Source organism: Lucilia sericata, unplaced genomic scaffold (genome assembly GCF_015586225.1).
Source record: "Lucilia sericata isolate MDLA Ls3-8-SP2 unplaced genomic scaffold, ASM1558622v1 Contig000006F_arrow, whole genome shotgun sequence".
NCBI classification, from domain to species: Eukaryota; Metazoa; Arthropoda; class Insecta; order Diptera; family Calliphoridae; genus Lucilia; species Lucilia sericata.
Window position 1 is genome coordinate 845,288 of NW_023994047.1, and position 24,082 is coordinate 869,369.

The 24,082-nt window shown below is 27.3% G+C and overlaps 1 protein-coding gene and 1 long non-coding RNA gene across 2 annotated transcripts in view; one reads left to right on the forward strand and one right to left on the reverse strand.

The window, feature by feature from the left end:
• Window positions 1-24,082, reverse strand: part of LOC119602341 — a 195,030-nt gene that overhangs the window by 15,073 nt on the left and 155,875 nt on the right. Inside the window, exon 5 of the long non-coding RNA XR_005231334.1 lies at window positions 6,828-6,932. This is a non-coding gene — a long non-coding RNA (uncharacterized LOC119602341). The remainder of the gene's footprint in view (window positions 1-6,827; window positions 6,933-24,082) is intronic.
• The window catches only part of LOC119602269 (high affinity cGMP-specific 3',5'-cyclic phosphodiesterase 9A), a 130,552-nt gene that overhangs the window by 15,027 nt on the left and 91,443 nt on the right, over window positions 1-24,082 (forward strand). The window contains exon 3 of the mRNA XM_037953698.1: window positions 22,690-22,737. The gene's annotated coding sequence lies outside the window, so the exon portion shown is untranslated. The remainder of the gene's footprint in view (window positions 1-22,689; window positions 22,738-24,082) is intronic.

Below are 24,082 nucleotides of genomic sequence, written 5' to 3' on the forward strand. Positions count from 1 at the left end.
TGTAGTTTGTTGTTTAAATGTTGTCATAGTTTGGATTGCAGTCTTTAGTGTAGTCTTGACTACAGTCTGAGCTGTAGTCTTTTCTATAGTTGGGTTTAAAGTCTTGACTATAGTTTGGTTTATATACTTGACCATAGTTTGATCTATAGTTCTTATAGTCTTTATTTTAGTTTGTCCTATAGTCTTGATAGGACTATAGTTTGATCTATAGTCTGGATTATAGTTTGCTCCATAGTCTGAAATATAGCTTAGTTATAGCTATAGTTGGGTTTACTAAGGCGAAGAGCATAAAAGATTTAGCTCTTAGTTGATTTTTCTTAAATAGTTCAATAAGGAGTCGTTGATAGTTAATTATTTTCAGGTGTTTTAATGAAAAAGGAACAACAAAATGTATGGATGAATTTATAAACATTATTACCCGTTAGTACTTATAAAAGGTAATATACTCTTTTTGGTCTAAAACTATGAAGTGTAAGGTCATAAATAAACATCACAAAAAAACGATTTTTTAAATAGTTTTCTTAGATTCTGAATTCATGATGAATTCATCCATTTTGGGGTTGAATTTCTAAGCTTACCTAGTGAACCCACCCTCCATTGACCACTTTTGATTAGTCTAGTAACTAGTGCTCTCTATCTTATCCTAAAACCACCAGGTAACATTATATTACATTCGTTCGAATGTATGTACGAAGTGCAGCATGTGCGTGAGAGTGTTTGAGTATTTACTGGTGTAATTGAAAGAGAGAGAGAGAAAGACGAAGAGAGAAAGCTTGACAGTGCATCTGATAAACAAGAAATTCTTACGTTTGCCAAGAATTTTTAATGGTGAATAAAATAAAAGAAACAACATGCAATCAAAAGTATAAAATTATACATATAGACAAGTACATTTGTACCAACATATATACATTTTAGTACATAATAAAAAAAATTGAATTTTTTTTGCTGTTGTCTTAAGATGGTATCATATGAAAGAAAACGAGTTAAGCACGCGTTGTTTTTTTTTTGTTTCTTTTATTATTTTCTTCATCAGCTACCAATTTGGCGTGCTGCAAGAAAATAATTTCAGCAACAAAAACAACAAAACAATTTTCAGTTTGAATGCATATTAATGTGCATACTTACTTACTTGCCACTGAGCTCTGTGAGATATATGTATGTATGTACTCTCTTACATACCAACATACTTATACAGTGAACGAGAAAAAAAAGGTATTTTATTTAATGAAATGAAATGGACTTTGTACTGCGAAAAATTGCACTTTTAATCATTTTTTTAACATTAATTTCTTTGGGCATTTATATGTTGTTTGTTTAAAATTAAAAACAATTTATGAAACAAATTAGGGTTAAAGAAAATAACAAGTTGTGGAGGTAAATTCCTACTAATTTAAGATTAGATTATAAGTAAAATAAGCTTTAGGGGAATTAATGAAGTAAAGGAGATTTTAACTAGAGCATATATGTATGTATGTATATTTTTCTCCATTATTGATATAAAGATTTTTTGCTTTATATCGTAGTATTACGAAATACTTTCAAATCATCCTATTTAAGACCATTTACTTTTCTAGAAATTCCTTTCTAATAGAATTTCTTCAAATTATATTAAATTACCTATGGTTGAGTAAAATTTCTACTTAGAATTGAAATAAAAATGTTAACTATTTTCGGAATGTTGTGTTAAGGTTTGTTGTTTATATTGTTAGCACGTTTGTTTGTACTCCCCCTCCCTTTTCTTTCCAGCTACAAAACTTTCCTGTTAACACACAAACACTTATGTTCTGCTAGTGTAAAAATAAAGACACTTTCATATTTATTGGTTTGACAAGTGTGGCAAAGACAAAAAAAGTAGAAAAATAATATCTTCATTTCGTTCACAAACGTTATCTATACCTTGAAGATTATTTGCATTTTTCATTTGAGCCTAAGACAATAAATAGCTTTATTTGTCTTTCAACGCCTAACGGCCACACACACATACCTACACAATCTGTCAGAGGGAGTTTGAGACTAGAGGTAGGAAAGCTCACATTACGTATCGTTACGTTAAGTTACCTTTCATATCATTTTTCTATTCATTATTTTGAATTTTGCAAATATTTGCATAGACAGCTTCGGTATTCAAACATACAAATAAAAACAAGCAAATAATATAAGAAATGAAAGGAAAGACTTGATAAATAATAACAAAAAATGAAAAAAAAGAAAGAAATATAAACATCAATATGCCGTAGTTGAAACATATTTAGATAGATAAACCGCCCTACAAACATATGTACGTACGTTTAAAATCATCATCTTCGTCGTCGTCGTCATATCTAACTTAGCAGACGATAACAAAGTCAGTCATTCGAACCAAGCCAATCAACCCGTATATCCCCTCTGAAAATATCTATGTACAAACATTCACACGCACAGCAATTTCAAAATTCCATACAAGATGTAAAGGGTGGCAGCGCGGGTGCTGTATTATTATACTGATGAGTTTGACGATGATGATGATGACGCTGACAATGATGCCTGTAATGTCATTTCTATCTAGAGTACGTTTTCTTTTATTCTTTCTTTGTCAATTATTCAATTTGGGAATTTTTTAACAAATCTAAAGAGAAAACACATTGATGTCGTGAATCTCATCCGTCTTTAAAGAAGAAGAATAAAAAAAGATTTTCAGTTAAACTTTTAGCCAGCCAGACTGAATGAACAACCGTCCATTTGACAGCTAGACGAAACAGACAGACAGTTAGACATTTTTTTCTATATGTATATTGTGTACTTACAAGTATTTAAGTTTTGTTGTTGTATTTATTGTGTGTATGTAGAAGATATAAAAAAATATAAAAGAATAAAAGCAAGATGTTCTTAAGATTGACACTAATGCTTACACACACTCAACAGGCAGGGTTCAAGTTATTAGGGACATGGATGGCTATAGTATAGACTATAATCCTGATTGTGGAATATACTTGGCTATAGTTCAGACTGTAGGCTAGAGTGTAATCCCAACTATAGACCGAACTATAATCCAGATTATAGACTATAGTTCAGACTTTAGACTATACTGTATGTAGTCCATACTATAGTATATATTATAGTCTAGATTATATTCTACAAACTAGAGTATAGTCCAATTGTAAAGTAGATTATAGTCCAGACTATGGACTTGGCTATAGACTATACTACAGGGCATACTACAGACTAGCTAATGACTATATACTAGATTATGGTCCAGATTTTCTGGACTGTAGACTAGACTACTGTTTAGACCATCTCTACTATAGACAAGATTATAGTTCAGACTATAGACTAGACTATAGTCCAGACTATAGACTAGACTATAGTCCAGACTATAGACAAGACTATAGTCCAGACTATAGACTAGATTATAGTCCAGACTATAGACTAGATTATAGTCCAGACTATAGACTAGACTATAGTCCGACTATAGACTAGATCATAGTCCATAGACTATAGACTAGGTAATAGTCCAGATTATTGACTGGAATATAATCCACACTATATACTAGATTATAGTCCAGATTATTGACTAGTATATAGTCCACACTATAGAATCTACTATAGACCAGAATATAGTCCAAACTATAGAGTAGACTATAGTCTAGACTAAAGAGTAGACTATAGTCCAGACTGTGGACTAGACTATAGTCTTGACAGTAGACTAAACTATATCCCGGAATATAGTCCAGATTACAAAATAAATTATTGTCCAGACTATGGAATAGATTATAGTCCAGAATATAGACTAGCCTATATACTAGACTACAATCCAGACTACAGACTAGACTATATAATAAATTTTATTACAGATTGTAAATTAGTCTAGACTATTATCCAGATTATTGACTAGAATATGGTACAGACTTTGGACTATAATATAGGCCAGATTATAGACTAGACGGAAGAGTATAAATAGTATATAACTATAATTAAAACTATAGACAATAAAGAAGACAAAAGACTAGACAATAGCCTAAACTATAATAGTTTCGACAATAGACTAAATTATAGTTCTTTAAATTAAATGTTTTTGTTCTCAATTATTTGTCGCCACCCTGTGGCGTGTGTGGTTTATGCACACAAATAGTTACATTTGTATCTTTTATGTTTGAGATTTTTATTTATTTATTTTTTTCTGTATGCCTACTTTATCTTTAATTTGCGATTTGAGGTTTAACAGTCTGGTGTTCTGATTTTGTATATAGTATATTTTCTCTTCATTGTTTGAGACTGCTGCTATAGACTAAATGCGTGTGAGTGCCTTAAATGAGTTTCAATTAAATTAAATCAAATTGATACAAGTACAAATAAACTTAAATGTATTTTTCTAGCAATACATGCGTATTTTAGTATGTATGTATATAAAATAGTTAACATGTAGAAGATCGACCCTTTTTAAACAATTGTTAGTTTTTGTTGTTAAGTATTTAAAATTTGTTTTCTGCCAATTCTTGGCAATTTGTTGACATCACTGTTAAATCAATTTTTTTTATTTAATTTGCAAAAAATACTTAATACAATAGGAAAAAACACAGCGACAACAATACTTTAACTGTATAGATAAGTAATTTGGTATTCATCAATCATTTTGTGTGTTTCAAGTTTTATGGCCCTCATTAAAAGTGACACTTATAAAAAGCGCTACTATTAAACGCTTATTTCATAAAAAAATCTTTAAATACTTTAAACAAAATGAAAAAAAGCAAAACAAATCAAAAACCAATAAATCTAACAATGAACTGATATACTTAGTTAACTTAAGTTCAGTTAAGTTGGTAACGATGTGTCTATTTGATCATAAAATTCACACATACACACAAACACAATACAATAAAACGTCAGTCAGTCAGCAAACTCATTCATAGACTTTGAAAATTAAAAAAAAAAAACTTATTCAAATCTTAATGTCATTATCACCTAAGCAAATGTCTCCGTGTGTGTTTTGAAGCTTTTTAGACACCTGACTTGCATTTACAAAATTTTCATGTATGAATTGTTAGTAAATTTTTTTTTGCCATAAACTTGAAATTATGCATAAACGTGGACGTTTCAGTATTTTTTGACCATTATTATTATTATTATTTTAAACATTTTCGCAGTTTCAGTGGTGAATTTTTAGTTTAAAATTCATTTTAATTAAGTAAATTATTTATTTAATTTTGTTTTTATTACTGATAATAATGCACTTGTTAAGTATTTAATAATAATAATAAAAATAAAGTTGAATTAGGCAAATAATCTGATGAGTGTTTTGCTGTTTAATAGGCAATAACAGCAAAAATAATCTTATTACAACGAGCATTGATAATTTAAATTAAATAAACGTAAATCGATGAAAATATAGCAAAATAAATACTAAAATAATCAATTGTTGTTGGAAAAATAAGAAGCATTTAAAATAAAGAGCTTTGATATATGTAATAGTATGAGTGAGCTTTATATAAAACAACAAAGTTTGCTAAAAAATCGAAAAAAACAACAACAAAAAATCACAGACTTAGTATTTATCCTGAAACAAGAGCCTGTCTAAGGACCTCTCATACAAATCTTTTAAGAAGAGCGAAATCTTTCGTTAGCTCTCACTTGCTTAAGTGTGTAAAAGTGCAGTTTAAACATTGTCAAGTTATGTTATCTAGGGGTGCATAATAATCCTAAACAATTATAAGCATAACCAAAAATAACCGATAATTTCAAACTTTCAGTTTAAGGGACAAGTTATTGTTTTGCCACCTCTGCTGCAAAACACCTAAATATGGCATGTTCTCTTTGCCGCTAAACACTAATCTAAATAATTGCCTATAAAACAAAAGCAAACTAAAAATGTTTGTCTAGATACAATTGTGTAGCTCTTGGTTACCAAACATAAATTTTATAACGTCATACGTGAGTTTGTGCGTCTGTTTATTTTCAATGTTATTTTATTGATAAAAAAGCAAATAATTATATTGTTTTTGTTTTCACATTATTATTATTATTGTTGTTATTAATATTATGTGTCTGTTTTCGTGTTCGTGCAAATACCTGTTGATTACAATTAGTGTTAATATAATTAATTGATTGTTGTTCTTTATAACCAATTTTTTTTTGCTATTTGCTGATGAGCCAACAGCAAAATTGTCAAACGAAATGTTAAAATATATAAAAAAACGAGGGTTGTATTAGCTTTAAATAATAAGAACAAATTATTAAGCTTTCTAGATATTTAAGGATTTGTAGGCATAAAATTTGTTCAAATTAAGCACACGACCCTCGTGTTTAAAAGATGTTTAGTATTACATATTAAACCACCTTGTTTTCCTACGTAAGTAATAGTTTGACGTCATAAGTATGTATAACAAACAAATAAAGAAATTGACAAGTACTTAAAGTTTGTGTAAGTTTAAGTCAGAGCAACTAAAATTTATAGTTACTTTTTTTGGTAATAAAATTTGCTTTTTAAGACTTCGAAAAATAAAATTCGCATAAGCCAATTTATACAAGTTGTTATTTTTAATTTTTATTAGCACTTAAGTTATTATATTCGCTGGCAAGCAAGGTAGCGATAGCTATCGAAGAAGACAATACAGGTTAGTGCTGGATCACGCTTAAGTTTTAATTCCCCTTTAAAGAAAATGTTCTTTTGGAACAAGAACCTCTTTAGATCTAATTACGTCACTTGTCAGTTACCTTCTAGCTGCTCCTTACCCTATCACTTTGACTGCCTTTAAATTTTAATCACTAATATTGTGATTGTAATTTTAAAGATACTTTAAATTTAATTTCCTGACATAAAAACTAACACTTCAAACTTGTACACTACTCACCAGCAAAGGTAATTCCATTTTCATATCAAGTTGGTAACATAATAAAATCTGGCTGGCAAGAATTTCAGTATTATAGTATCTTCTTTCACATTATTGATGTTTTAGCTGTAAAAAAATAAAAAAATGTCAAAACTAATTTGAATTAAGAAAAGTAATAATAAGTTAGCTTAATAATTGAAAACTGCTAACTGAATTAGATTTTTTTAAAATAAATTTAAGTATTTTTTTATTTAAAGTTTAATTTACACATTTTTTGCTATATTCAGCTATATAAATTTGCATTTTAAAACCAAATTTTATAAATTTTTAACTTAAATAACTTGTTTATGAAAAATTTATCATGTTCAGCTAGCTGAATTTGAATTTTTAAATTTATTTTATTAGATTTAAACATTATTAACTTTTTAACAAACTTTTTATTATATTCAGCTAGGTGAATAAGTTTTTTTTTTAATAAATTTAAACATTTTTTTAATATAAAGTTTAATTTACACATTTTTTGCTATATTCAGCTACATAAATTTGAATTTTAAACCCAAATTTAACAAATTTTTAACTTAAATAACTTGCTTACAAAAAAATTATTATATTCAGCTAGCTGAATTTGAATTTCTAAGTTTAGTTTCTTAAAGTCAAACATTATTAATTTTTAAACAAACTTTTTTCATTTTCAGCTAGCTGAATTAGCATTTTTTAAATAAGTTTTTGAAAATATTATGTTTAAGCTGTATTATTTATAATGAAGCCACAGTATTGATTTCTTACGTCTGTTAATATGTACTTGAGCAGTACTTTCTCATATACAGCTAGCTGAATAAACATCAAAAAATCAATAAATATTCACCATTCGCGTTAAACAATACATATAACATCTTTTATAATATTTTAGTTAGCTGAATAAGACTTGTTAAATAATTGCTGGTAATTTTTATATTTTACATTGAAAGGCTACAGTTTTTTGCCTATTCAGCTAGCTGAATTAGTATTTTTTATACAAAATCATAAATTTACAGCCTTTAGATAATTTTAAAATATATTTTATTTTTTTAGAATATTCTAGTTAGCTGAATAAGAATTGTTAAATAAATGTTAGTTATTTATTATATTTCACAATGAAAGGCTTAAGTTTGTTGCCTATTCAGCTAGCTGAATTAATATTTTTTATATAAAATCTCAAATTAGAAACGTTAAGATCATTAAAAAATTATTTTTTTTTTTTTTAAATTCAGCTAGCTGAATCAGAATTTGAAAGCTATTTTTAGAATTAATTTTATTTATCAAAGTATAGCAAAATTAGAATTATTTAAACAATGTCTTAATTTAAAACCTTTATTACTAGTATGAATGCAGCTAGCTGAATTCTAACTTTTCAATTCATTTCTAGCAATTACATATTATAAACCCAGTTGAGCCGTTCTTGCCGTTTAATCTTTTCATCTTGTTAATTTAGAAGATTGCCTGGATAGCCAAAGTTTTTTCAAGTAAATTTTGTTAGTGTTTTTTTATGTGTGTATAAGTAGGATATTTGTTCCTTTTCGAGGTCATTGTTGTTGTTAATAATAATGTTACTAATTTAGGGATACTTTTGTGAGTTTATTTTTGTCATTAAATTGGCTCCTTTTTTTACTTTATACTTGTAATATATTACATATAAGAAAGACAGAGGGACAGCTAAACATATTAGGACCCTTAAGCTAAACAATATTAGCCAGAAAAGTTTTTTTTTTACTTTTAAATTTTGTGACTTGTTCATTTACGATTTATTTCTTAAAATTCTTTTATATACATATTTAAAGTCAGTGGAGCTTGTAATGTGTTAAAAAAAAGAGCATGTGTTAGACTTTACTTATAAGTTATAAAAGCAAACAGATAAAGTTTTAAGCAGGATATTAGCAAAAGATTGGGAAAAGCCTACAAAGTTTATTAACATTGGCTAAATTTTTGTAATTAAAAAATCTTACAAAATAAGAAATTGCTAATCTTCTTTCAAATATGGAAAAAAATTGGTATAGAAACTCAAATCTTGTTTTACATCCGTTTTACTTAAACTTCTAGCTTTAGGGAACGAAGGAAAAAATATACATATAAGAGTTTTTAAACTGGCTTTATATTTTTGCAAATTGTAATCATAAAAGCATTTGCCAAGTGGCAGAGAGAGAAAAAATAAACTAAACAACTTGTTGCAACACTATATAAAGCAGAGTTTCAAATGTTTGAATAGCATGTAGCCAACAAAAACACAACACCAATACATTTATCCACTAGTAACACCTACTACACCAATAACAACACCAATACTAACAATATTGTCCTTAACAACACCGCCACCTACAAAACCCACACACACATTCACACATTTAGCAACAAATGAGTTTATAGCCATAGAATTGTACGATTAAGAGCACAAGGAAAAAATGCATAAAATGCAAAAAAAAAAAAAACAGGAAACATTTCTATAGGAACCTTGGCTAGATGTGGCACAAACAAAAAGTAATAAAAAACAACAAGAGACGAGTAGTAAAACATAAAACTGAAAAACAAAACAGAGCAAAATAGAAAAAATTAAAATGAATGTTTCAACAACAAAGTTTAAACTGAAATGACAGTTCACTGGCAGCCAGAGAAGGGTGGAGAGACGGATGGAGAAAGACAGTATACTAGGCTGTATGTGCGAGATTCTAGCTGCGTTTGAGAGTGCCTTGCTTCGCCTGCCTGCCTGTATGCCAAGGACCTGGGAAAAAAGTGAAATAAAGTTTTCACATTTCAGTTTGTTTTTTTCATACGACTACTATTATTGAAAGTACAATATCGGTTATTTGTTGCAGCAGACAACATTGTTGCTCTTTTTCAACAAATGCACACATACTTTGTATAACAGCTACACATGCATACCTAACTAAGTTTAAAATGCGTGTATAGGACATATACACATACATATGTTGTTATTTTTTTCTTTGTTTCTGTATGAGAGTATGGTTTTTTTATGATGACTTTATTTCGAAATTAACGTTTTGTGAAACCATAAATGAATGGGTTGAATATCAAAGTGAAAATAAAAATTGCCAGCAGCTGCTGTTAAAGATTAAAACAAGGATTTGCTTTCAAGGTATTTATACACATGTGTATATGGAAGGAAAATATCCCAGCATCTTTAAAGGGAGTCAATGTATTCCAGAAATTTTGTTGAAGAAGTGGTTGAATAGAATTCGTTCATTTTTTTGGAATCATTTTAAGTCTTCCCGAGAAATGCTGAGTGAAACTGAATAGTTTCTAAGCATTCCTAAGTAATCAAGGGAAAGTATACCTTATATTATTTCTGAACTATTCTGAGTAGTCTATGGAGTAGTCTATGAACTAGGTTATGGTCTAGCCTACGGACTAGTCTATAGAATAGTCTACGGATTTGACTAGTCTAAGGACTAGTCTATATGAAGAATCCTATAGATTAGACTATGAGCCCAGCAGAAATAAACTACTGTTAATTAAATTTTACTTAAAAAAGTGCGATTGTTATTCCGGGACATCATTCCCTAACTGCAGGGTTTAATAAACCCATAAATACCAACGCATAAACCATATAAATGTAGGTGAAAAAATATATATATATATATACAAAACAATTCACAATAGAGGAAAAATATTGTTGTCATGATCAAATAACCAATTCATTGTATACAACACTTTTTTTATAATACGAATTTAGTTTAAAGGTTTAAAAGGAGAAACATTTATTAAAAATACTTGTGAAATAAAAAAAGACAATATTTTTCAATTTATGCGTGAAAGCAGGATTAAAAGTTTAACCGATACAATGGTTGGAAATGAAAATGAATATTTTAAAACTTTGTGGAAAGTTGTAAATGGTGAAAAGAGGTTATGCTTTTAACAAAACTTTAAAAATGAGCGTGTTTTTCAAAACTATTCATATTAGGTTAGAGTTCAAGTTTTAAATATTTTTATAATATTTATCTTAAAGCGCTGAAAAAGCTTTAGATTCTATAACTTAAAGAATTATTAACAGATCAATATTGGCATTTTATCAGCTTATCAACTTTTACATACACTTTTTATCATATTCAGCTAGCTGAATTTATATTTTAAAATAAATTTTCATAAATTCGTTCGCTTTACAACTTTAGTTCAAACTTTTTATAACATTCAGTTAGCCTAATTAAAGAGTTTTAACAATATTCTTATTTTATCACATTTTTAACACCTAAACAGAGTATTTGGCTAATTCAGCTAGCTGAATTATGTAACTTTTACATAGACATTTATAATATTCAGCTAGCTGAATTTATATTTTAAAATGAATTTTCATAAATTTGTGCGCTTTACAACTTTAGTTTAAACTTTTTATCACATTCAGCTAGCTTAATTAAAGAGTTTTAACAAAATTCTTATTTTATCACATTTTTAACACCTAAACAGAGAATTTGTTTAATTCAGCTAGCTGAATCACCACTTTGAATCTAATTTTAATGATTTTTGACTTTAAGTAAAGTAAGTTTAAAGTTTTTCAACATATTCAGCTGCTGAATTATTGTTAATTAACCAAAACTCTTGACTTGCTTGGTTTATTAATAGTTATACTGGGTTTTACTTATATTCAGCTAGCTCATAAAACAACTTTTCTAATATTCAGCTAGCTGAATTAGCAGTTTTTAATACGCATTCATAAATACTTTGCTAAATAAATATTTTGTTTTCTTTATATTCAGCTAGCTGAATAACAGTTTGAAAACAAAAAAATTTTTATAATTTATTAGGTCTAAAAACATAATATTAAAGTTGTTTGCCTATTCAGCTAGCTGAATATGTATATTTTAAACAAAAACAATATTATTATATTAATAGTAAAAAATTTCGTATATAATACACTTAGTACGGTAGTAATTTATTCAAGAAATTTACAGCAATAGAAAGGTTGTTAACATTTTCAAACAAAGATTTAACAAAACGCCTACAAAATAATCCCCTTTTTGAATACCGCCACCAACTGTTGCTACTTGCCAACAATATAATGTTATTCATTCCCATTTGAAATAGAAACAATATGTTTAATTTTTTAAATTTTATTTTTAACTACTTGTAGGGTTAAATGACCAAAAATTAGGCAAAACTATTATTTCCGAACAATTTCATTTGCTTTAATCAACGGAAAGACACAAACAAACAAACAAAAAAATCACAGAACAGAAAACAAGTAAATAAAACAGAAACACTGTCTTTGTCATACGCAAATGAATGGCTTGGCAATTCGTTAATGGTTAAATGTTGATAAATAATGTCTGTTACGCTCTCTGAATGACTAACGGACTGACAAACTAACTGTCAGTTAGGCTGACAGACAGTTTGAGTTTTCCACATTTAATTTAACGACCACCACATGCCACCAAACACTGGTTGAGGAAAATAGTAACAAATATGTTTGTATGTATTTAAGAAAAAAAAGAAAACCAACCAATGAACATGCCCTGTCATGTACTCTAAACAAGTAATTGAAATATTATGCAAAATTTCTACAATTGCTTTGGCAGATTTTTTTTAACTTTTTTAACATTTTCTGTGCGTTTTTTCGGGGGTTGTTATAATAATGTGTAAAAAACAGAAATTTAATTGAATAGAGAAAACCAACAATGTATGCAACAAACCAAAGTATAAGACAAAAGACCGAAGAAATCTTTTGTTACGATTTAATTGTGCGGAAATTAAGTTCTTCAACATCATCTTATTTTACACATTTACTACATATACATAGATAGATACACACACATACATACAATAACTTTATTTACTCTTAAATGTAAAATTGCAAAATAAGTTTGTGTTGTATGCTTTCATTATGTCCTTCTCATAATATAATACTTTTTTTTCAGACACACTCATCATGACTATAACAAAAAATATCCTTTTTAAATATTTTTGCTCTTATTGTTCTTTTTGTTTTTGCATTTTTTTTTTTTCTTTATGCATATTTATTATGTATCTTAAGGATGAATATTACAATTTATTTTGAACTGAAGACAAGTAATAGACTTTTACTGGGATTTTCAGTTTTCTTTACTTTGCCTCTCAACTGCTGCTCAATTTTCTTGTCATATTATGACTGGTTTCTGTTCATCACTATGTTTACCCTGTGTCTTCATCATTTGTCCGTCTTAATGTCAATTGAGGGTAATGCAAATGTCAATAATATAATAAAAATAAAGCCCAAACGTGGAGAATATAAAAAAATGTTTGGTGTCTTAACAAAAAAACAATGGCTGTATATGTTTACAACTTGTTCTTAAGCCCATACTTTGATATTTTGTTATGAGAAGGATGATGCTGACGATGATGTTGAGGATGAGTATGAACGATAAATGACAATGTTAATAAATATAATAAAAAAGATAATGAGGCGGGTTAAAGGTTGCTGGCAGTTGATTTATCTAGTTACTGCAGCTTGTTTTTTTTAAATAAGTTAAATCTATCTTGTTTTTTTCAGGATTCATGTGATAAAAAAACGTGAAAAACTGTAAACATGTTGATCATATTTCAATTAATTAATTTTTTTTAATTTTTTGTTTCTGTTTGTAGGCAGGGAAACTGAACCTTTTCGCTTTTTTATTTTTGTTTTTTTTTGCCCTTTTTAAAACAATTTCATTAATGAATAACAATTTTTATAATTTAAAAGCATTAACCCATGAAAAAGGTTTCTTTAATAATAAAATTTCAATTTTTGTTAAAAAAATTTAAGCAAAATTTACAGATTATTAAAAAAAGTTTAGTTTTCTAGTTTTCTGAAAAGAATATATTCCCTTAAAAGCTCCTAAAAGTATGCCCCATTTAGAGAATTAATTTTATTTTAATTTGTCATATTCCTTTTCATTTAATATTCAGCGTTAAAAGTCAGGATTATTTGTTTGTTTCCCTTTTTGTTGCCACCACAATTTTGTTATTGCTGTCGTTTTTTTTAAATATTTCAACATTATGCTGCCAACAAAATATCCATCATTTTGTTGCTTTTGTTTTTAACAGATCTTAAGTAAATATTTGTTAATTTTTATAACTGAGTGAATAAGTATAAAAAACGACACAAAAGACATGAAAGCTGGGAAAAAAGGCTAATATTTAATATAAAACATCTAAACATAAATTTCCCAAAAAAAAAAAAGACGAAAACATATTCCTTGAAAAGGTAATAAAAAATTATGTTGGCGTGTGCAGCATAATAAGAACAACAATTTGAAGTTGAACAGTAGCTCACAAGTCATACAAACATTTCAATGTTTTGCTGCTTGTTATTGTTTTTATCCGTTAGAATTTTTTTCCTTTTGTTTTTTTTCTCTTGTGATGTACAAGAGAACATTGTTTTTTATTAAATCCCTTAAGGCACACGAAACTTTATCATACTGTCACCTCAACAACTCAAACTGTTTGTGTGTTTTTTTGCCTTTAAAGCTGCTGCTGCAAAAAAAATACAAAAATTTACGAAAACAAATTTATTTAAATTTTATATGAAAAAAAAAACAAGAAATAAAGGGAACAATAAGGCAAACATATGTATGAGTGTGGGTGTGAGAGCGAATGAGTGCGGAAAATATGTACATTATCATTATAAGCACTTATATGCAAATAAATGCTTTTGTTAAAAGCCCTAAAATATGCTTCATTGTTCGTTATTATTATGATGTTGCCAGCTTCCATTATATATAAATATAAAATTTATAAAAAAAGTAACACATACATATTTCTTTATATTAGTATGTGTGTGTGTGTTAGAAAACAAAACATATTTACCAGCAAACAATGATTTTTGACGTTTCTGCTCGTTTACCAAAATACTTGTTGTTTAAGTTTTTGTATTTAACAATTTAGTTAACAAGGTTGACGTTATTTATAACCAGACTTTACAACTAAGGAATGGGAGTATGTATAGAGCGGCTTTAAATGATTTTAAAATTACAGTTATTATTATGATTGTTATTGAAGTTTATTAGATCACAATGTTTATAACAAGCCACTGCTGTTTTGGCTGCTGGCAAAGTGTTAAGGCCTTAAGTTTTTTTTCTGTATAAAATTTTTCTTAACAATAAGTAATATTACTTATGTTTTATTACTTTTTATTACAAGAGAGTTTGTTTTTTCTTTAAGAGAAAAGTAATTGCTTGTGTATTTATGTTATCAGTTTTAAGAGTTTTATTTTATTAAGGATTTTTATTGAAAAGCTTTAATTAAGAGACAAGAGCATAATAAAGCTTTTGTTTGGTATTGTGTATCATAAAAGTCTTTTTTTTTAGAGGTAATTTATTTATAACTTAATAATTTGATTGTAACGTTCTTTTTCTTAAGTAACAAAACCCGTGAAATGAATTTGAAAATTTGCATATTAACATATTAAGTTTGTATGAGTTAGTTTAGAAAGAGAAATAAAATTCCAGGACAATGGAAATGAGTTTTTTGTTTAACTTAAACTAAATTGTTTGATAAGATTTTTAAAAACAAATATATTTTTTATAATTTTTTTAACTAAATTAAGAAATAGTTAAAAGTAATAATTGTTTTGAAAATTTTAACCAATTGTTATGTTTCTATGTTTTTATATTTTTCCACATTAGTTTTAATGTTTAAAATTTAAAAAAAATTTTAAAAATTTAAATTTTCAAAAAAAATAAATATTACAAAATATTAAATTTTACAATATTAAAAAGCTTATTAGTATTGTAAAATTTAATATTTTGTAATATTAAATTTTTTTTTGAAAATTTAAATTTAATTTTTTTTTTTTAATTTTAAATTTTTTTTCAAATTAATGTGTATTTTTTTTAATTTTTTTCAATTTAACAGTTTTTACAGTAAAATTAACTTGTAAAATTTTAACATTTTTAAAAATTTAAATTAGCAAAAAAATATTTTTTAAAATTTATTCCGTTTTAAATTTTTCAGTTTAAAAAATTTATGTTTAAAAAGCTGCTTTTTGTATAAACAGAAAGTTTTTACGTATGATTATTGTTCAAAATTGTTCAAATAGAATCACTCATACGCCTATAGTAGCAAATTTTAAAATAATCCCACTGAGATAAGAAACATTAATACGTATGCTTAATATTTCAAAATATTTCATAGATAACAATAATACTCATACGCCTTGCATAAATCTTTAATGTAATGATTTTACTTTGATATTTATTTACAGTTTCTCGTTTCATAAACATTTGTTTCAATTCCTTTGTTCCCCTAACAGGTTTATTTTATTTATAACTCTCTTATTTACTTACTTACTTAATCACACTCTCTCTTCCTAGCTCTTTCTCTCTCTCAGGAGAGTTACTATTATATTATGCTTTGCATCAAGGCAAACATTAAAATTTACTCAATTGTTGTTTATATAGAAAAGCTTTCTAGTCCCTACTCTTTTTGCTCAATGCTGTTGTTGCTGTTTTGTTATTGTAGATTTCCTTGACGTTTTGCTTAAACATCAGACAAGGCAAAAGCTAAAATCTGATGGCAGCACACAAATCTTTAAAGCTTAAATATCCCAACAGTTGAAATTTATCTACAGTATAACGCGGACAAAACTAAAATAATAACGTGACAATATTTAATAAAAAACACACACATTTAAAAACATATACATACATATAAATTAATGAATATGTATATATAATAAAACAACAATACATACACATATATGATATAAAAGTAATCATAATTAAAAATCCATAAATAATAGAAATTTTGCAAAATAAAGTAATGAAAAGTAAGCAAAAAAATAAATTTTCTTTAAAAAAAATCTAAAAATTAAAAAGTGTTTGTTTCATAAAAAAAATCCCTGGCGACTATTAGCAAGTGCAATAAACTTGTATTAAAAGTTAGTGTTTTAAACAAAATATTCAAATTTATACTGAGTGTATAAACCTTTGTATGCGCTAGCGTTAGTTGTTGTGTGCGAAAAAAAATAGGTTAAATTAATATTAAATATTGGCTTTCTGTCATAAAAGTGAATCATAAACATTAGAAACTAAAATCAGAGACGACATACAAAGTCATTTGATTGAACTACCTAAACAAAGGAAAAGAAAATAAACTAACCAAACAGCCAACAAACTAAACTAAACGTTTGTAACTCTAGAGAGCTAGTGTGTAAGTGTATTGCTAGTAACTGTAATAGTAATTGTGTGAGCTGTAATATATTCCTTTTTACAACAAACTAACAAAAGTGTCTGAACAAAAAACAAAAAAAAAAGTAAGTGAGTGAGTTCGTGTTTGTTTAACTGGCAGCGGGACGTACCTATTACTACTACTACTACGTGGTGGTCGTCTTGTTTTTTTACTTTTTTATTACTGTTATTGTTGTTGTTGTGTTGCGGTCGATATTATAGACAAACATCATTAAAACGTAACATTTATTGTGTTAGTTATATTAGTTGTTGTTGTAGTAGTAAGTACAATTTTGTTGTAGTATATAAATAATATTATTTATTTTTTTTTTGTTATTATTGCCAACACATTGTCACATACCAACATACAGCAACTAGTTTAGCTTAGTTTACTTTGCTGCTAAAGCAAAAGTATGAGTGTGTTACATTTAATAAACGCCTAAGGTTAGACTATATTTTATTTTTATTTTATTTTATTTATATGTTTAGCTTTATGAGAGGGTGTTTGTTTATGCTATTTTTAAAAGTGTCTGTTATCATAATATGTATGTGAAAAGTTTTGGTTAAAGGTGGGTTTTACTTTTTTTTTGTATTTTAGTTTTATTTTCGTTTTATTTATTGACTTTATTTAGCTTACATAAAAATCATATAAAAATCAACGTTTAGCTGGGGAAAAAAACCGAATAGAAAAATGTCATTAAACTATCAACCCTTAAACGGAAGGAAGGAAATGATGTTGTTTTACTTGTTATTCATGCATACGATACGTATGTATGTATACAGAGATAGAAATGCATTCAATTTAAAGTAAAATTTTAATTTTATGTACTTAAAATAATTTAAAAATATAATCACCTTTTAAGTCTTTTTCGGAAACTTTTATCAAAAGTTTATAAATCAAATTTCCATATAAAATTTATTCTATAAACCTTTGATAAATGTTTATGAATAAGGCAGATAATATGTAGTTAACATTGATATCTTGTAGCTCAGATTTTAATCAACTGACTTTTTTGCCAAGCATATCTCCTCCTCCTTTACAATTTCTATATATAGTAGTCCAATTTGTTTAAATGTTTTGGCATAAGGTACTTTTTAAATATGTAATGGTTATGAATTCCGATGGTCAAGTTTAACAGTTTATGGCTTAGATTACATTATACTAAGGATATTGAAATTATAATTTTCTAAAAGCTTAAGTTTTTCTTAATAATTTTTGTAAATATCACTTTTCAATTTGTTTAGTAGTTTGTAAGATTTGAGCGTTTGAATTTTCTTACTAAACGTATGATTAATATTTGAAGTATGTAAATTTGTAAACCATGTTACTCATACGCCTACGAAATTATAAAATGGTACAAGTACCTAAATGTAAAATAATGAAATTATGAAAAATTCTTGATTATTGACGAAATGTAAAAAAAGGTTGGAGTCTGTATAACAATTTTTAATACCTTCCAGTTCATATTGATATCTATTTGCACGGTTAAATGTATATCTTTTGTAAGATTATCACCTTTCTATATTTTAGATTAGCATTAAATCCATAAGATGTTAATGAACAACCTCTCTGTATGACGTATGATTAACATTTTGAGTTTATTTTGAAAAAAATATTACTCATACGCCCATGTAAATACATATGTAGATGTAAAAATAGTATCAAATTATAATGATTTTTTTAAGCAAATATTTAAGCATCTGTTATTTTGAAATTAAATCCTGTCCACTGTCCTTTATTTCAAATTACATCTCAACTTTAAAATTTTGCCATATTTTTTTTCCAAATTTTTATACGATTCTTTTTACAATGTAATAACAACTTTTTTATATGACCATTAAATACAAATTCTTTAAAAATCATACATCAAGTCATAAAATTTCGCTTCATTAATAAAATAAAACTTCTTTAAACAGCTGCTGTGTTATGGGGGAATTTTTCTAACTCCCTGTTAAATCCAAAAATAAAATTGTTTTATTTTGTGTAATAAAAATTAATTTTTTAATAGCTGCTCTCACAACAATAAAATTAAATTAAGTTTTATTGTGTATGTAGGTATGTATGTTGTGTCTGTAACATAATTTTTTTATTATCGAGCGCTTAACACAGTATAAAAATAAATATGCTGTTTCTCGTTAAAAATAAAAATTTAAAATTTTATTTGTTTAAATAAAGCAACAGTGAGCTATAAAAAAAACTCCTTTTTTCTAGGGGAGGCGATTTTCTTATTAATTCGCAAAACATTTAAAAGAAATTAATCTCTTAATAATATGAAAACAATAATAGTAACATAAAAATTTAATTAAAATTAAAAGGGAAGGAGGAAGAGCAAAAAGACAGAGAAGAGGGTGAATGTAAGCTAATCTTCCTTTTGATGGATTTATTTAAAAGTTAGGCTAAAAGTTGTCCATGCTTTCCAACTGAAGCAAAAATCCTGTTGATTCAAAATTTCATTCACATATTCAACAAGTGTTAAATTTACATAACTTTTTACTTATTGACTTCTTTGCAGGATTTAGGAGTGATTCATGCATTCATAAAGATATTAATCGTTTTTTGGGTGTATTAAGCTTATTACCCTTACAAAATTCCTAAAATAAAACATCAATAACTTTATTAAGCATTTATGAATCTGGAGGTTAATGGACGTATAAGTAATATTTTTTCTTTTGACTTTATTGCTGAACGTATGAGTGATATTTTCTTATATTTACTTAATTGCTTATAACGTATGATTAATATTTTGTGACTATTTTAAATACTCATACGTCTTTGGCTTTTCATGTTGAGGAGAGTAAAATTTAGGTTAAGATTTACTAAGCTAATTACAACAAAGGCAGGAGATTTCACTTAAAAGTCTCAATCCCTTATGAGTTTGTCTAACATTTATGTTTATAAAATTTTTACTAGATAAGCGATTATGCTGATTTTTACAATCCAACAGCTTGACACAATAGTGAATAATATAAGTAAGTTTTAATAACTTTGTTTGTATATTTTGGGCATGAAAGCTATTTAAAACTTAGAAAAAACTACTTTAAATTTTCTAATTTACTTTTCATGTAACAAAATCCCTTTGCCACATGTAAGCAGACAAATAAACATCAACTAGATTTCTTTTCTTTACAATGAGCTATAAAATATTGTTAAAAAAAAAAACTTTAAAACCCCTCATAATCATCAACATCATATGGCAGAGGCATATAAAAAACGTAATCAAGTACTTTCATGTTTTTTTTGCTGCCATTTTTACTACCGCTAACTCCTTAATAAACGTTTAAAAAATTGTTGTAGTCTTTTTTTTTTTGGTTGGATTATAGACATTCTCCTAAGATTTGCCTTGGCAACAACAACTAACATTTTTGACGCTTTATGCAAAACACAACACGTCAAAAAAAAGAAGGCAAAATGGAGAAAAAAATATGAATGTTTTTTAAAATAATTTTACTACCCTTTTTTACAACTACTTGGAGGCTTTACACAAAAAAAGTTTCCTTTGGGGAAAAAGGGAATTTCTTAGAACAAAAGCAAATATGTTTTATATTTAATATACACATTACTTGTTATTTTATGTGCTAAGGATCATAAAAATAGCCTTACTTTAGTAATGCTTAAGTTTCTACACTCCCTTGCTTTTTTAGTTAATGCCTTCAGGTTGTTGTTTTTTTTTTTGAGGGGGGAGGTGTTTTGGCTCAGGTAGGCAGGAAGTATTGTCGCCTTTTTATTATTTAGCTGATTTTTTGTCAGTATTGTATTGTTTAATATAGCTGTAAATTTACTTTGTAATGTTAAACTTTTAGTCACGCGTTTGTTAAGTATATTGCGTGAGTGTGAGTTTATATTTGAAATTTTGTTGTTACTTTGTTGCGGCTGAAGTTGTTCTCTAGAAAATTTTCTCAATTACCTGAAATTTTCTTAGATTTTTATTATTTATTCTGTCAAAGTACTTGTTAGCGTTGTTTCTGATTGCTGAGGCAAGAAATTAGTTTAGACTGCTCTTCTTTTTGAATTTGTCTCAAATTTCCAATTTACTGCAGAGAAATAACACAATGATAAGTTTGGCAGATACATCACACCGGTAGAATATTAAGAATTACTCATTAAGTAAACAAATCCCTGGTCATTGGAAGGTTCTACTGCAATGTATCTTTAACTCCTTAAAAATCTTTGTCTAAACTATAAAATAGAACTGAATGCAATTTGCCAAAAATGTTCTTCATTATGTTGAATAATTTGGTATCAAAAAAGGACATTTATACCAAAATAATTTGAAATTTTGTTTATGATGTTTTGTTAAGTTGTTGTTTATTTTTCATTATCTAACATTTCGCTGGGTTATCTTTTCACAATTTAACAGTTCATTTTACATTTAATGCTAAAATAACTACACCATACCTTTGATTCTATTCTTCGTTATAGGTTCCGGTTGTTAGGTATCTGTATTAGTGTTAATTTAATAGACTATACATGTAACTTGTAGTTAGTCGTAGTAAGTAGAAGTGGTAGTGTTAGTAATTTTTCTACCTTGTACATATAAAGTTACAAAATTTATGAGCAATTTCTATTTTACGTGTCTCTTAGTTACATTAAAGTTACAATATATTTTCTTTCTTCCTCTCTTTCTTCTCCACTTTGATACAACAAAAACTTGATTATAACAATTTTTCAACAATTCTTTTATACTGTTTTTTATTTAATGTTATTAAATTAGAATTATAACTTTGTAACATGTCAAATTTAACAATATGTCATTAACAAATAAAAAGGAAACTACTGTTAGAGAAATTGTGAAAAATATTGTCCTGGGGTTTTTTATTTATATTTTAAATTTATTTTAATGATGTTGTTAATGTTGAATTTCTGGGAATTAAAATTATTTTAAACTCTATTCTCTTTACTCTATGGCAACCTTATGTTGCAATTAAGTTGGCATTAAATTTGGGCAACATAATTTTTACAGGTTTTTATTTGGTTTTTATTTTTATTGCTGGAGAAATGTGATAAAAAATACATAAAATATTTTATGTTTTTTTACAATATAAGCAGAATAACCGCAAGTGTTGTATTTAAAAGAATGGGGTCTAAAATAGTCATCAGGGAAAAGGTTTACAATGTAATGCAAAGAGTAAAGAGAGAGAGAGTACACAGAGGGAAAAAGAAATATACACGCCTGGTACCAAATTGACATCAAACTGTTTATAATTTTTCAATAACATCCGTTGTCGAAGTATATACATACGTACGGCAACACTATGTATGTAATGTTGACAACATTGCAACAATTCGTTGTCGAAATCTAAATTGTATACACATCCGTTGTCTAAATGTTAACAAACGTGGTAAGCTCACTATTGGCAACGGTTTGTTTGTCAATAGTGAGCTTACCACGTTTGTTAACATTTAGACAACGGATGTGTATAAAATTTAGATTTCGACAACGAATTGTTGCAATGTTGACAACGTTGCGTTGGTAACATTACATAGTGTTGTCGTACGTATGTATGTACTTTGACAACGGATGTTATTGAAAACTTATAAACTCTTTGGCGTCAATATGGTACCAGGCGTGTATATTTGTTTTTCCCTCTGTGTATGAGAACTTATTTAAAACTTCTTTAAGTTCATCACTTTCTTGCGTATTATTGTACTTTTTAAGTTTCTTTATATTAGTTGTTTCATTTCTATACTAAATTGTCATTTTTTCTTTAATTTTTAGATCACTGTTACAGATCATGCTCTTTATGCCGGCTCCATACATATAAAGGTAAGTGGTGCTGATGAAGAACCAATATTTTGTTTAAAATATAAATTTGGATTCTTACAATAAACTCTCTACTACCACTTTTTAAAATATAAGAAAGACAGAGACAAAGCTACTGCATAGTCTAAAGACTAGTCTACAAACTAGTTTAATGACTAGTCTACAGGCTAATCTAATGGCTAATATACAGACTAGTCTAATGGTTATTCAAACTAGTCTCAAACTAGTCTCAATTTAGTCTACAAACTAGTCTATTGACTAGACTATAAACTAATCTACAAACTAGTCTAATGACTAATCTACAAACTATTCTAATGACTAGTCTACAAACTAGTCTAATGACTAATCTACAAACTATTCTAATGACTAGTCTACAAACTAGTCTAATGAGTAGACTAGAAACTAGTCTACAAACTAGTCTACAAACTAGACTATAAACTAGTCTACAAACTAGTCTAATGACTTGTCTACAAACTAGTCTAATGACTAGACTATAAACTAGTCTACAAACTAGTCTAATGACTGGACAATAAACTAGTCTGCAAACTAATCTAATGACTAGACTATAAACTAGTCTAATGACTAGTCTACAAACTAGTCTAATGACTAGACTATAAACTAGTCTACAAACTAGACTATAAACTAGTCTACAAACTAGTCTACAAATTAGTCTAATGACTAGTCTACATACTAGTCCTATGACTAGTCTACCAATTAGTATAATGACTAGTCTACATACTACAAACTAGTTTAATGACTAGTCTACAAACTAGTCGAATGGCTAGTCTACAGACTAGTCTTTAAACTAGTCTACAAACTAGTCTAATGACTAGTCTACAAAATAGTCTAATAACTAGACTATAAACTAGTCTACAAACTAGACTATAAACTAGTCTATAAACTAGTCTACAAACTAGACTATAAACTAGTCTAATGACTAGTCTACAAACTAGTCTAATGACTAGTGTACATACTTGTATAATGACAAGTCTACAAACTAGTCTAATGACTTGCCTACAAACTAGTCTAATGACTAGACTATAAACTAGTCTATAGATAGTCCACAGACTTGTCTAATGGCTAGTTCATAGACTGGTCTAAAAACTAGTCCAATGCCTAAATTTGCCTATGAATCAGTCTATTGAATAGTCCATGCGATTAAAACCAATAACAACAACAAAATTTCAATTTTTTTAATTGTCTAAAAGCTCTATTTATAATTCTCTTACTTTAATTTACTGGATTTTCAAAACTTTTTTAAACAAAAATAATTTCATAATAATCCTTGAACAAAAATATCACCAGAAAACAAGGGTTAACAAGGTTTTGTTTTAATGTCAATCTACCT